General features: G+C 37.8%; 1 protein-coding gene across 1 annotated transcript in view; it reads left to right on the forward strand.

Moving 5' to 3' along the window:
- The first annotated feature begins 6,000 nt into the window (after positions 1–6,000).
- LOC107570250 (gastrula zinc finger protein XlCGF26.1-like) overlaps positions 6,001–11,122 on the forward strand; it is a 29,591-nt gene continuing 24,469 nt past the window's right edge. Inside the window, exon 1 of the mRNA XM_016256459.1 lies at positions 6,001–6,090. The gene's annotated coding sequence lies outside the window, so the exon portion shown is untranslated. The remainder of the gene's footprint in view (positions 6,091–11,122) is intronic.

Raw genomic sequence — 11,122 nt, forward strand, 5'->3', positions numbered from 1 at the left:
TATAAAACTTAGGACAGCTTAATGTGACTGTGGCCAGAGCCATACAACAGTCCATGGTTCCCAAATCACACGACAGTGTCTGCATCACTGTTTACTTAGTGTTCACTATGTGCAGTCCATTGCTTTTCTTTTCTTTTTTTTTAAATTTTGATTTATGAATTTCCCAAGTCATCAGTGCGCACATCGGAAAAGCAGTTCATGTATAATCAACTGTTGTGGTATGTATGAACAAATTTCAACAGTCCATAGTATTTGCGCCCAAAGACACTGGGTAATGTAATCAAAACAACAGTTCCACTCAAAACTAGAGTTCACAGTTAGTAGTAAAAAGCTGGGGCTTGGTGATAATAAAGGGGTAATGTTGACCTGGCGGTCGGGGTTTTAAGGTTCTGATAATAGTCACCAATCATGCTTTGCACATTACAACATGCGGGTGTTCCAAAGATGTCGTAGGTAAACCTCTTTGGATGGCGTCGTGATCTCCTTGTTGACCTGATCCTGTTTTGTTCTCCTAGGTGTATATTTGTCTGTTCTGGTATTTCAGATACTCCTCCTTCCACTGGCTCCAGTTCCTCTGACTCAGCAGTGGATCCAATCTTTGAAATTTCCTGTTTACTTCCTGTGTCATGTACTTGTCTCTGTTCTACAGGCTCAGTCTCCACTTCAACTCGAGTTGGCCATGGACGGGGTTCAAGAACTCGCTCAGGAATACATACTGATGGTTTAGGTAAGTTTGACTCCCTTGATAACATGTTTTTCTGTGGCTCATGTTGTTCAGTTGCCCTTTGGTTCGTCTGCTGAAGTTCCACTCCAAAGCTGTACTCATCTTCATCACTCTCACTGTTGGTCTCTTGTAACGTTCTGCGGGTGTCGACATGTCATTGTCACTGTTATTTCTTCATTGCTAATGGCAAAGCATTACTTAGGTGGGGCTGGTGGCTGCTGGATTGTCTCTTTGATCTGTGTAATTTCATCACTAAGTCTTTTTAGCTGAGATACCAGATCGAGTTTTGACTGTTTAGGCGGACATTTTAGTTCGGGGGTAGGCTCGTCTAGCTGTGTGGCATTAACAACAGCTTGGCGTTCTGTTTTCCGTTTGTTCTGCCTTTCCGCCTCATGAGAGCAAGCAACATTTAGTTTTTCAAGCGATACTTCATCAGGAATTTCAGGGTTAGAAAGATACGGCTGTAAGTCATTTTGAATACGGTCATTTTGCAGCCCAGTTAAGACGTGTAGAAACATGTTCTGCACCAAAACAGGGTCATATTTCAGCCCAGATTCGTCCTCTTGTGAGGCAAACAGAATTTTCTGTCTTAGATCGAGGGCACGGATCAGAAATTTTTTTTTTCTGAAGTTTCCTTGCTGCGCTGACTCTCTGTGGTCAGTTGTTTATATAACTCAGTGGCATTCTTTTCCTGATAGTGGGAACGTAGGATGCGTCTGAGCGTCGGAAGAGTTAAGTCAGCTTTCCCTTCCAAATAGCTACGCAGCTGGATCCCCCGGCGTAATGGATCGAATTACAGCATCGATGACTTCCTGCTCTGCATACCCCTTGCTCAGCCCGTTTTCTATTTGACGAGCCAAACTAGAAAATGATAGTCTGTCCTTTTGACCCGGTTCACCAATTAAACCTGCGATTTTGAACTCTTTATGCCAAATCACTGATGCGTTGTGTCTGTGTGCTGGTTGTGACTGATCTGCCTGTGCCCCTGCTGTGCTATGTGGAACAGTAGTATTGACATTCATGGCCTGAAGTGATTCGGCTATAGCACCTGTTTCCCTATCTGTCCTCTGGGCCGTGTTCATTGCCCCTTCAACGTGTCCTGGTGCCACCTCTTTTCCTGGATTATCAACAGTAGTCACTGTAAGATCACTTTGATTTTGTAAGACAATTTTCTCATTGATCATCAATAACTCAGCCATGCCATTATCTTCTAGTTCTTCCAGCTCACTCATATATTTTATTAAGATAAACTATAAATATTTCTAAGCACCTTAGTTATTTCAAAACATAACATTTGAAAGTATTTTCCAACATTTGTATAATTAATAATGATTTAAACTGAAGACCTATTACATTAACGTATATACACTAACAGCATCACATGAGTTACAGTATACAGTATTTCACACATAGTAATCTTCAGCATTTTATACTGCATATGCAGTCCAGCCTATTACATTAACACAGTAGGAAAAGTGTCGCCGAGAAAAATAAATAAATACGACATTCAAAGATGCCAGAAAATGTGAAATTGGGAAATATCAGTTACGTAATCAGAGAATATATTCCAAAGCCTCTGCGATGTTTCAAATGCCAGCGAATTGAACATGTGGTTGCAGTGTGCAGAGGAAAAATGAGATGTGTGAAGTGTGGGGAAGAACACGAATATGACAAGTGTACAAATTATCTCAAATGTTGTAATTGTGGGGGTCCACACAGTGCTGCCTACGGAGGATGTGAGTTTCAGATAAAAACAAAAGAGGTTCAGAGATACAAGGTTGAAAATAAAGTTTCATATGCGGAAGCAGTGAAGGGCTGTCATAGTAAGGTGGTAAGAGCAGAAAAACCGTTGGCGAATGATAAGCAATCTGTAAGGAACGTGGAGACAGGGAATAGAAAGGAGAATGATTGTAATCATAAATGTCTAAAAGAAAACGCAAATATGCTTGGAAAGGTTTTAGATATTTTCCAACATTTGTATAATTAATAATGATTTAAACTGAAGACCTATTACATTAACGTATATACACTAACAGCATCACATGAGTTACAGTATACAGTATTTCACACATAGTAATCTTCAGCATTTTATACTGCATATGCAGTCCAGCCTATTACATTAACACAGTAGGAAAAGTGTCGCCGAGGTAGTATGTAACTTTCATAATCCATGTAAAAACATGTCATTAAATTCACTTGAAATGGTTGAAAGAGGTAAGAAAGAGTTATGGTGTGGGGATTTTAATGCTCACAACTGGTTATAGGGTAGATTCTAATGGGGAAATAATAGAACAATTTATGGAGGAGAGATCTTTAGTTTGCTTAAACTCTGGAGAAGGTACTAGATATAATATAATAGATAATACGGTATCAAGTTTAGATCTTACATTAATATCAAATGAAATGGCTGAGATTTGTGGATGGAAAGTAATCAGCGACAACACAATTGGAAGTGATCACTTTCCAATAATTTGTAAATTAAATGTTAGAAATCATAATACGGGACATTATCTTCAAAATAAATGGATGTATGAGAAGGCAGACTGGATAGAATTTGGGAAATACTGTGAAGAAAATAAAGATAAGGTGGAGGATACAGTTGAAATATTTTGCAAATCGCTTACAGACTTAATATTAGAATCTTCAACCCTATATATACCTCAAAGAACTGCGGGTGAGAAAATGAGGAAGATTCCATGGTGGACAGAAGAATGCAGCAAAGCAGTAAAAGAAAGAAATAAGACATTTAAGCAACTTAGGAAAAATATGAATATGGATTATATGTTGAAATACAAGAGAGCAAGAGCCAGTACGAGAAGAATTATTAAAACTGCTAAGAGGGAAGGTTGGAGGACATTTTGCTCTTCTATAGGAAAAGACACCACTATAGATCAAGTATGGAAAATGCTTCAGAATATGGGTGGAAGAGGGAAAAAGAGAAAGCAAATTCCAGTGTTGATTGAGAATGATATAATTGCTATATCAGATATAGAAAAAGCAAATATGCTTGGAAAGGTTTTAGAAAGATTACATAGTTTAGAATTGGGTGAAGAATACGACAGAAATGTGCAAATACTGCCCCAGGATGTGACCAGGTGAGTTACATAATGTTTAAACATCTTTCAGATAATGTTATTTTATTGATACTCCAATTATACAATAAAATATGGAGAGAAGGAATAATTCCAAAAACTTGGAAACAAGATTAATAGTTCAAAGGGTAAATTATGATTTAGAGAAAAGGAATAAATATAGCAAATATCAGTGTGGCTTTAGAAGTAAACGATCAGAAGTAAAGTTAGTAATGATATAGAAAAGGCAATTAATATGAAAGAGATTATGATGTGATGAAAGTGTATCAAGCTTTGGTTAGATCTGTATTTGATTATGGCTGCATGATATATGGTGCGGTGTCAGAGACATTGCTAAAGAAGCTAGATAGAATGCAATACAGAGCACTTAGAATGTGTTTAGGAGCAGTCAAATCAACACCGGTAAATGCTTTAATCGTTGAATCGAATGAATTGCCTCTGAATTTGCGCAGAGTGAAATTGTCATTGGCATATTGGACATCTATTAAAAGTTATGCTGGAGACAATATTGCTAAAGATGTTTCAAAAGACTGCTGGGAGTATGCGAGTAAAAACGGAAGAGGATTTGGGTGGGATATAAACCAGTTAGCAAAAAAATACCAGATATTTGATATAGTATGCAGTATTTCTCCAGTATGGAGTGAAGTGCCCATATGGATAATACCTGAAGCAAAAATTGATCTGGAGATTTTGGACAAGAGAAAGGAATGGGAGGAAATGGGAATACTCAAACGTAATGTATATATAGGCATATATCTGGAAGATTTTATGGAAGTACACAAATATACACTGATGGGTCCAAAGATCCAGATAAGGGGATGACAGGAGCAGGAATATATATACCTGACTTGGATATATTCATAAGTAAAAGATTAACATCTGAATTATCAATATATTCTGTTGAAATGGTTGCTATTATAGTGGGACTTATGTGGATCGAGGAAGTGACACCAGACAGAGCTGTGATTTGCTCAGACACTGCTTCTGTCTTAACTTCATTATCCAGCCACCAGTCATCTAGAGAAGATTTAATGAATGAAATTTTAATGTTAATATGGCGAATTCAAAGGAAAGGAATTTTAATAGGATTTTGTTGGGTTCCAGCCCATATGGGGGTAGTTGGGAATGAAATAAGTGATCAACTGGCTAAAAATGCTTAAAAAAAAGAAAGAAATTGATATCAATGTTCCATTAGGTAGAGGGGAAGTTAAAAGTATTACTAAGAGGAATGTTACAAGGGGATGGCAAGAAGTGTGGAATTTAGATTATAAGGGAAGACATTTATATAAAATCAAAAAGCAGGTAGATACTAAAATGATTGTAAGAGGAAGGAATAGGAAGGAAGAGGGGATAATAGCTAGATTAAGACTGGGTCATTCGGGGCTGAATGGTTCATTGTTTTTAATTGGTGTACATGTTAACGGCTTATGTGAATTTTGTGGTGAGAAAGAAACAATTGAGCATGCAATATATGAATGTATAAAGTATAGTGAGGATAGGAAGGAACTAATAGCATATCTAAAAGATAAAGGTAAAAAGAATAAGGATGTGGGATATTTATTGGGATATGAATTTAATAGTGATAGAACAGGATATAGGATTTTATGTAATTTTTTATATAGCACAGGACTAGATAAAAGAATATAATATAAAAGATTCGGTTTGGAGGTCTAAGGGGTTCAGTGTGGAGGACGGAGGAGCTGAACACGCAGCGCCAACCGATACCTGGACTCTTGATGGCTTCAGAGTTGAGACAGAATAACTAATATGATAAAAGAAAATCCTGATTGCACAATAGCACAGTAGGTGGCGATATGCGCAAAGATTGCAACTCGCCATAAAACTAAGAAGAAGAAGAAGAAGAACAAAAAGAAGAGGAAGATTAGTTTCACCGTGCTTTCTGTTGTTTTGTCGTGATGCTACAAACTGAAATGTACTATTTCTAAATAGAAAGATGCGAAAATTGAATCAGATCACTAAATAACATCACCTGTAGTATTCTCATCCTCATAGTCGTGACTAAGTTTTGAAGCGAGCAGGAACTATCATCTGAACTGAGGTCTGCTGCTGTGAAGATGGTGTTTGTTAAAGAGGAGAGAGAGGAGGACACGAGTGAACCAGAACCCTGGAGAACAAAACACGAGGAACCAGAACCCTGGAGAACAAAACACGAGGAACCAGAACCCTGGAGAATAAAACACGAGGAACCAGAACCCTGGAGAATAAAACACGAGGAACCAGAACCCTGGGGAATAGAACATGAGGAACAAGGAGGTTGGTCTTTATTCTGTATCCATCTTTGATGACTGTTTCAACTTGTAGTACATTAAACTAACCAAGATTTAACAGGGTGCCTGCGGATCCCTAAACGGGTTTAAATTCCTTAACATAAAAATAAGGGCTTATTATCAATAAAATGTCTTAAATCCACCTTTCAGAGGTCTTAAAAATGTGATGGAACTCACTGACAATGAGAAGATTTATGTTTTATTTCCGCTCTTTGCTTTTTAGAATCATTAAACTGTTTAACTCCGAGCCTGTGAGACACATCAGATTCACTTTTTTACATTGGTGTAATCTCAAACATTTTGTGGGCAAAGGTTTACCTGTTTTCCTGCTGTTTTATGCTTAAAAATAATTAATGTACATTTATGACACTGTACTCTGTGTTATATTACCCTAGCACACAAAAAAAGGTAAAATATGACGTTTTATCTCTTTTGTCTGCCTTTTTCCTTGTTGGACCAAATGGAAAAACTATATTTGCTAAGGTCTCCCATATCAGGGCTCAACGCTAAGGATTTTTAATACTGGCCCGGACCGGTCGGGCTAGTGGTTCAAATTATCACTTGCCCTAGCCAACATGGCTATTTAGTTTGCTTAATGAAAGAACAAGGTATAGACATGTTCTATAAGAAAGGTAACTTTAAATGACTTCTGTTGTGATCTGGCGCTATAGAGAAAATATAATTAAATAAAATTAACTTGACCTTCAAGGGGGCGGGCCGCCCCCCTAAAATAATGGCAGGGGAAACACTGAACATTATTAAAGACAAGTGACAGCCAGTAAATAAGAACAAATGAACAAATTGCAAGTAATAGCACAATTAATTATAGTACAAAGATAGGAATTACATTTTCTATCAGGTTTTTATGTTTGTAGGTGTAGAGGTAAAGAAATTGAATAATCACTTATAAAATAACATTTGCATATTCTTCACTCTGTGTTGCACCTTGATTTTTCATAGATGAAAAATATCATTAAATGATATTAAGCATTTTATGATTATCGGTATCGGTCATTTTCAAAACCGATTCGCCGATAAAATAACTTCATTTTGAAACGCGCTATTTGGCTCTGATGCAGCCTGTCAGTATTCACCACTCTGTGGCCTAAAGCAGTCTCCGCCCACTGCCCATCTGATTTGTTGGGAGTCATGTATGGCGGCAATCCTATGCCATTAATAACCGAGCGCACCACTGATGCTGGCGCGCGTGGTAAATCACTTCCGCGAGAGGAAAACAGATTTACACGCGAGGAAACGGGAGCCCGCAAGCTCAGTTCAAACCCTCGCGCGCGTGTGACATGTCCTCTGCGTGCAATACAAGCCCTCGCGCGCGCATGATCATTCCTAGTGTTGGGTTGTTCTTGAACGATTCGTTCATTTTGAACGAATCTTTAATGTGACTCGGGAAGAATGAGTAGTCTCGAGGAGTGATTCGTTCAGTCGCGCATGCGCAACATCCTATAGGTTCTGTACTGGAATTAGTCAAGTAGTTCACCTGGCTCCAGTCTTCGGGTTTTTCCGAGTCGTTCGTTCATCACGTGACAGCCCCATAAGTTTAACCAAATGCAGTCTGAGCCGGAAAGAGAATTGATTAGTTAATCTCTCGATTCTTCGGGTTTGAGTCGTTCATTCATCCCGTGACAGCCCCATAAGTTTAACCAAATGCAGTCTGAGCCGGAAAGAGAATTGATTAGTTCATCTCTCGAGTCTTTGTTGAGTCGTCGTTCATTCATCACGTGACCCCATAAGCCCAAACCCGAAGACTTGTCAGATAAGAGGTGAGCGAATCATAGACTGAAGACCCAGGTGAACAATGAATTAATATTTTCTGTTTCTTATAGCAGTTTTTTATTGTTTGTAGTGTGATCAACGTTTGCGTTAGTAGTAGATGTGTTAGGGAAGTAACACGTAACATTTTAATTATATTTTGCTAAAATGAACGAAATGACTTGGAAAAAAAGGTTTGTTCATTTTCCTGAACGAGACTCAAAGGTCCGAGTCGGTAAAATTATCCGAACTTCCCATCACTAATCATTCCCCACATCCTCGCACTCGATCTTTCCTCATCTGTTCGCGCAAACACTTATTTTTGTCAGTCGTGGGGCAGGGCTTGCTGTTTTAATTGTAACCTCAAATGTCATTGTTTATTCCTCTTTTCCGGAAGTCAGTATTGGACGCCTGTTATTAGATGATTTATAATTCTCTTGACTTAAGACATGGCATCAGTGGACTAGATACATGTGAGTTATCGTTCCATTTGCTTGTTTTTATTTATTTATTTTGTCTTTATTTAATGTAATTTAATGCATTGTTCATAGAGTAGATCTTTTTCAGATACTTTATTAATAGGAAGTCTTCCGTTTACTAGTGATTGCGGTCTTGTGATGATAAGAAATACACATATGAACCCTTTTTAAAGACTGTAATGATGCGCACACACACGCACACATAAATGCATACATAGGCTATATATAAAACTATAGGAATTACAGTAAAGTTTTCAAAATGTGTTTTATCTTTAATCTTGTAAATAGATACATCGTAATATTTGAAGGTTTGTTTAGTCTGTGTTCCTATAAAATAATGTATTGTTTGTTTTTTTTTTCTCTTTAAAACAGGGTCAAGGGAGACCAGTGAGTGGAGGATGTACAGATTGCCAGGTTCATGTTTTCTTCAAGAGGCACTGAACAAGGGAAAAAGTGTCCTTAATTAAAGGTAAAGAGATGAGGTATGGTGACCCTGTTTTAGTTACTCTGTCACCACACTGCTGTTTATGAATTAATCTAAGTAGATTTTAATGATGTATTTAACTGCTAAATCTTCAGGACATCAAAGAGCCATATCTAGACTGGGACATAGCAGTGATTTTTTTTAATTTACCCCATATTTGTTGAAAAAAAACAAACAAAGCAAATACAGTTCTTTAACAGGGATATTAGGACCAGTTGAATTCAGAAGGTGTTTGAGTGCCCTCAACCCATCCAAACTTAAAAGTGATTCAAATTCTTGAACAATAGCTCTGAAATTTTCACAGGCATCGTAAGAAGGTGCTATGTCACCATCTAGATCTGGTTCTTCAATGTCCTAATGATTTAGCAGTTAAATACATAGTTAAAAATCCACTTAGACTAATGCATAAACAGCAGTGTGGTGACAGAGTAAAGAAAGCAGGGTCTCCATACCTCATATCTCTCGGGTTGATACATTTTGTGTGTATCAGTTCAATGTGCCACAGATGCTCTGAACTTCGATTGCCTTCTGACAAGAGTGGATGATTCCAGGCTTCTGCAAATGTGTCCAAGTCTGCCTGAATTCTTGGGAGAAAAGTGAAGTTCACACTGAAAAGGACCTCGACCACTGATATGTCAAGCAATCGTTATGCTTCCAGCGAGTGCAGCATGTCTAGTACTTGTTGGTCACCATGATTCTGACATCACACCAAATGTATTCAATCCTATGGAAACAGTACAAATTTAAATAAATTTAGGTTTAAAAACAGATCAGTTATTTATTAATAAATGTAAGATATTTTTAACTTAAAAGTGACATTGAAAAGCTACCACCAGATTACTTAAGTTACTAAATTTAGGCCTAAATGAAATTTCAGACAACTGTACTTTACCTTTAATTATGGACACTTTTACTGCACATGAAACTTCCTTGGTCAGTGCCGCTTGAAGAAAACATGAACCAGAAAAGTTCCAGAAATAAAATTCAAACGCTTTTACTTTCCTGAACTGGGCAGTTGTTATTTGCTGCATTCAAGTACACAACCTGCAAATACAAAGGAAAAAAGAATAATGCAACAAAAAGAACATAAATAAATACACTGGAACAGAATGTATTACAAGCTTCTTTTCAATAAACAGGAATCAATTTTCATATACATCATCGTGAATGGACTGATTTTGATAGCAGATGACTAGTAACACTGTAAATCAAATGCATACATGGTGAAACCTGTGTTTTATAGGAACACAGACTAAACAAACCTTCAAATATTACGATGTATCTATTTACAAGATTAAAGAAAACACATTTTGAAAACTTTACTGTAATTCCTATAGCTTTATATATAGCCTATGTATGTATGCATTTATGTGTGTGTGCATCATTACAATCTTTAAAAAGGGTTCATATGTGTATCTCTTATCACCACAAGACTGCAATCATTAGTAAACGGAAGACTTCCTATTAATAAAGTATCTGAAAAAGATCTACTCTATGAACAATGCATTAAATTACATTAAATAAAGACAAAATAAATAAATAAAACAAGCAAATGAAATAATAACTCACATGTATCTGGTCCACTGATGCCATGTCTTAAAGGGATAGTTCACCCAAAAAAGAAAATTTGTTGTTTATCGGCTTACCCCCAGGGCATCCAAGATGTAGGTGACTTTGTTTCTTCAGTAGAACACATTTGATGATTTTTAAGTCCAACCGTTGGAGTCCATCAGTCTTATAATGGATGGCAATGGTAACAAAGTCTATGAGTGTAAAAAAAACATGCACAGACACATCCAAATTAAACCCTGCGGCTCGTGACGACACATTGATGTCCGAAGACACGAAACGATTGGTTTGTGCGAGAAACCGAACAGTATTTATATAATTTTTTACCTCTAATACAGCACTATGTCCAACTGTCTTTGTGCGCGCGCACCGCTCTTGCGGTCACTCATTGTTTGCACAGTCATTGTAGGTATGACGGCTAATCAAAATGGTACTTACTTGTGCTTATCCGCTTATCCAAAACCGACTTCTGAGCCTGCTCGCCTGAAGTTATGGTTGATTGCTCTTCGGCTGGATATCAACACACTGTGATGAGTCAGCTGCCTCCCACTAATTATCAGCATCACCCCGTCCCTTAATCGCCGCCCTTCGCCAGGCTCCCGACATGAGTGGGTACGTGAGAGAGGAGGGGCGCTGAAATAGCCAGGGCTGGCGGCGTGTGATGGGGCACACCTGAACCGAATGGAGCCTCATCACCGCCGCTGTTTAAATGCCGAGCG

Source organism: Sinocyclocheilus grahami, unplaced genomic scaffold, assembly GCF_001515645.1.
Source record: "Sinocyclocheilus grahami isolate Dianchi unplaced genomic scaffold, SAMN03320097.WGS_v1.1 scaffold1433.1, whole genome shotgun sequence".
NCBI lineage: Eukaryota > Metazoa > Chordata > Actinopteri > Cypriniformes > Cyprinidae > Sinocyclocheilus > Sinocyclocheilus grahami.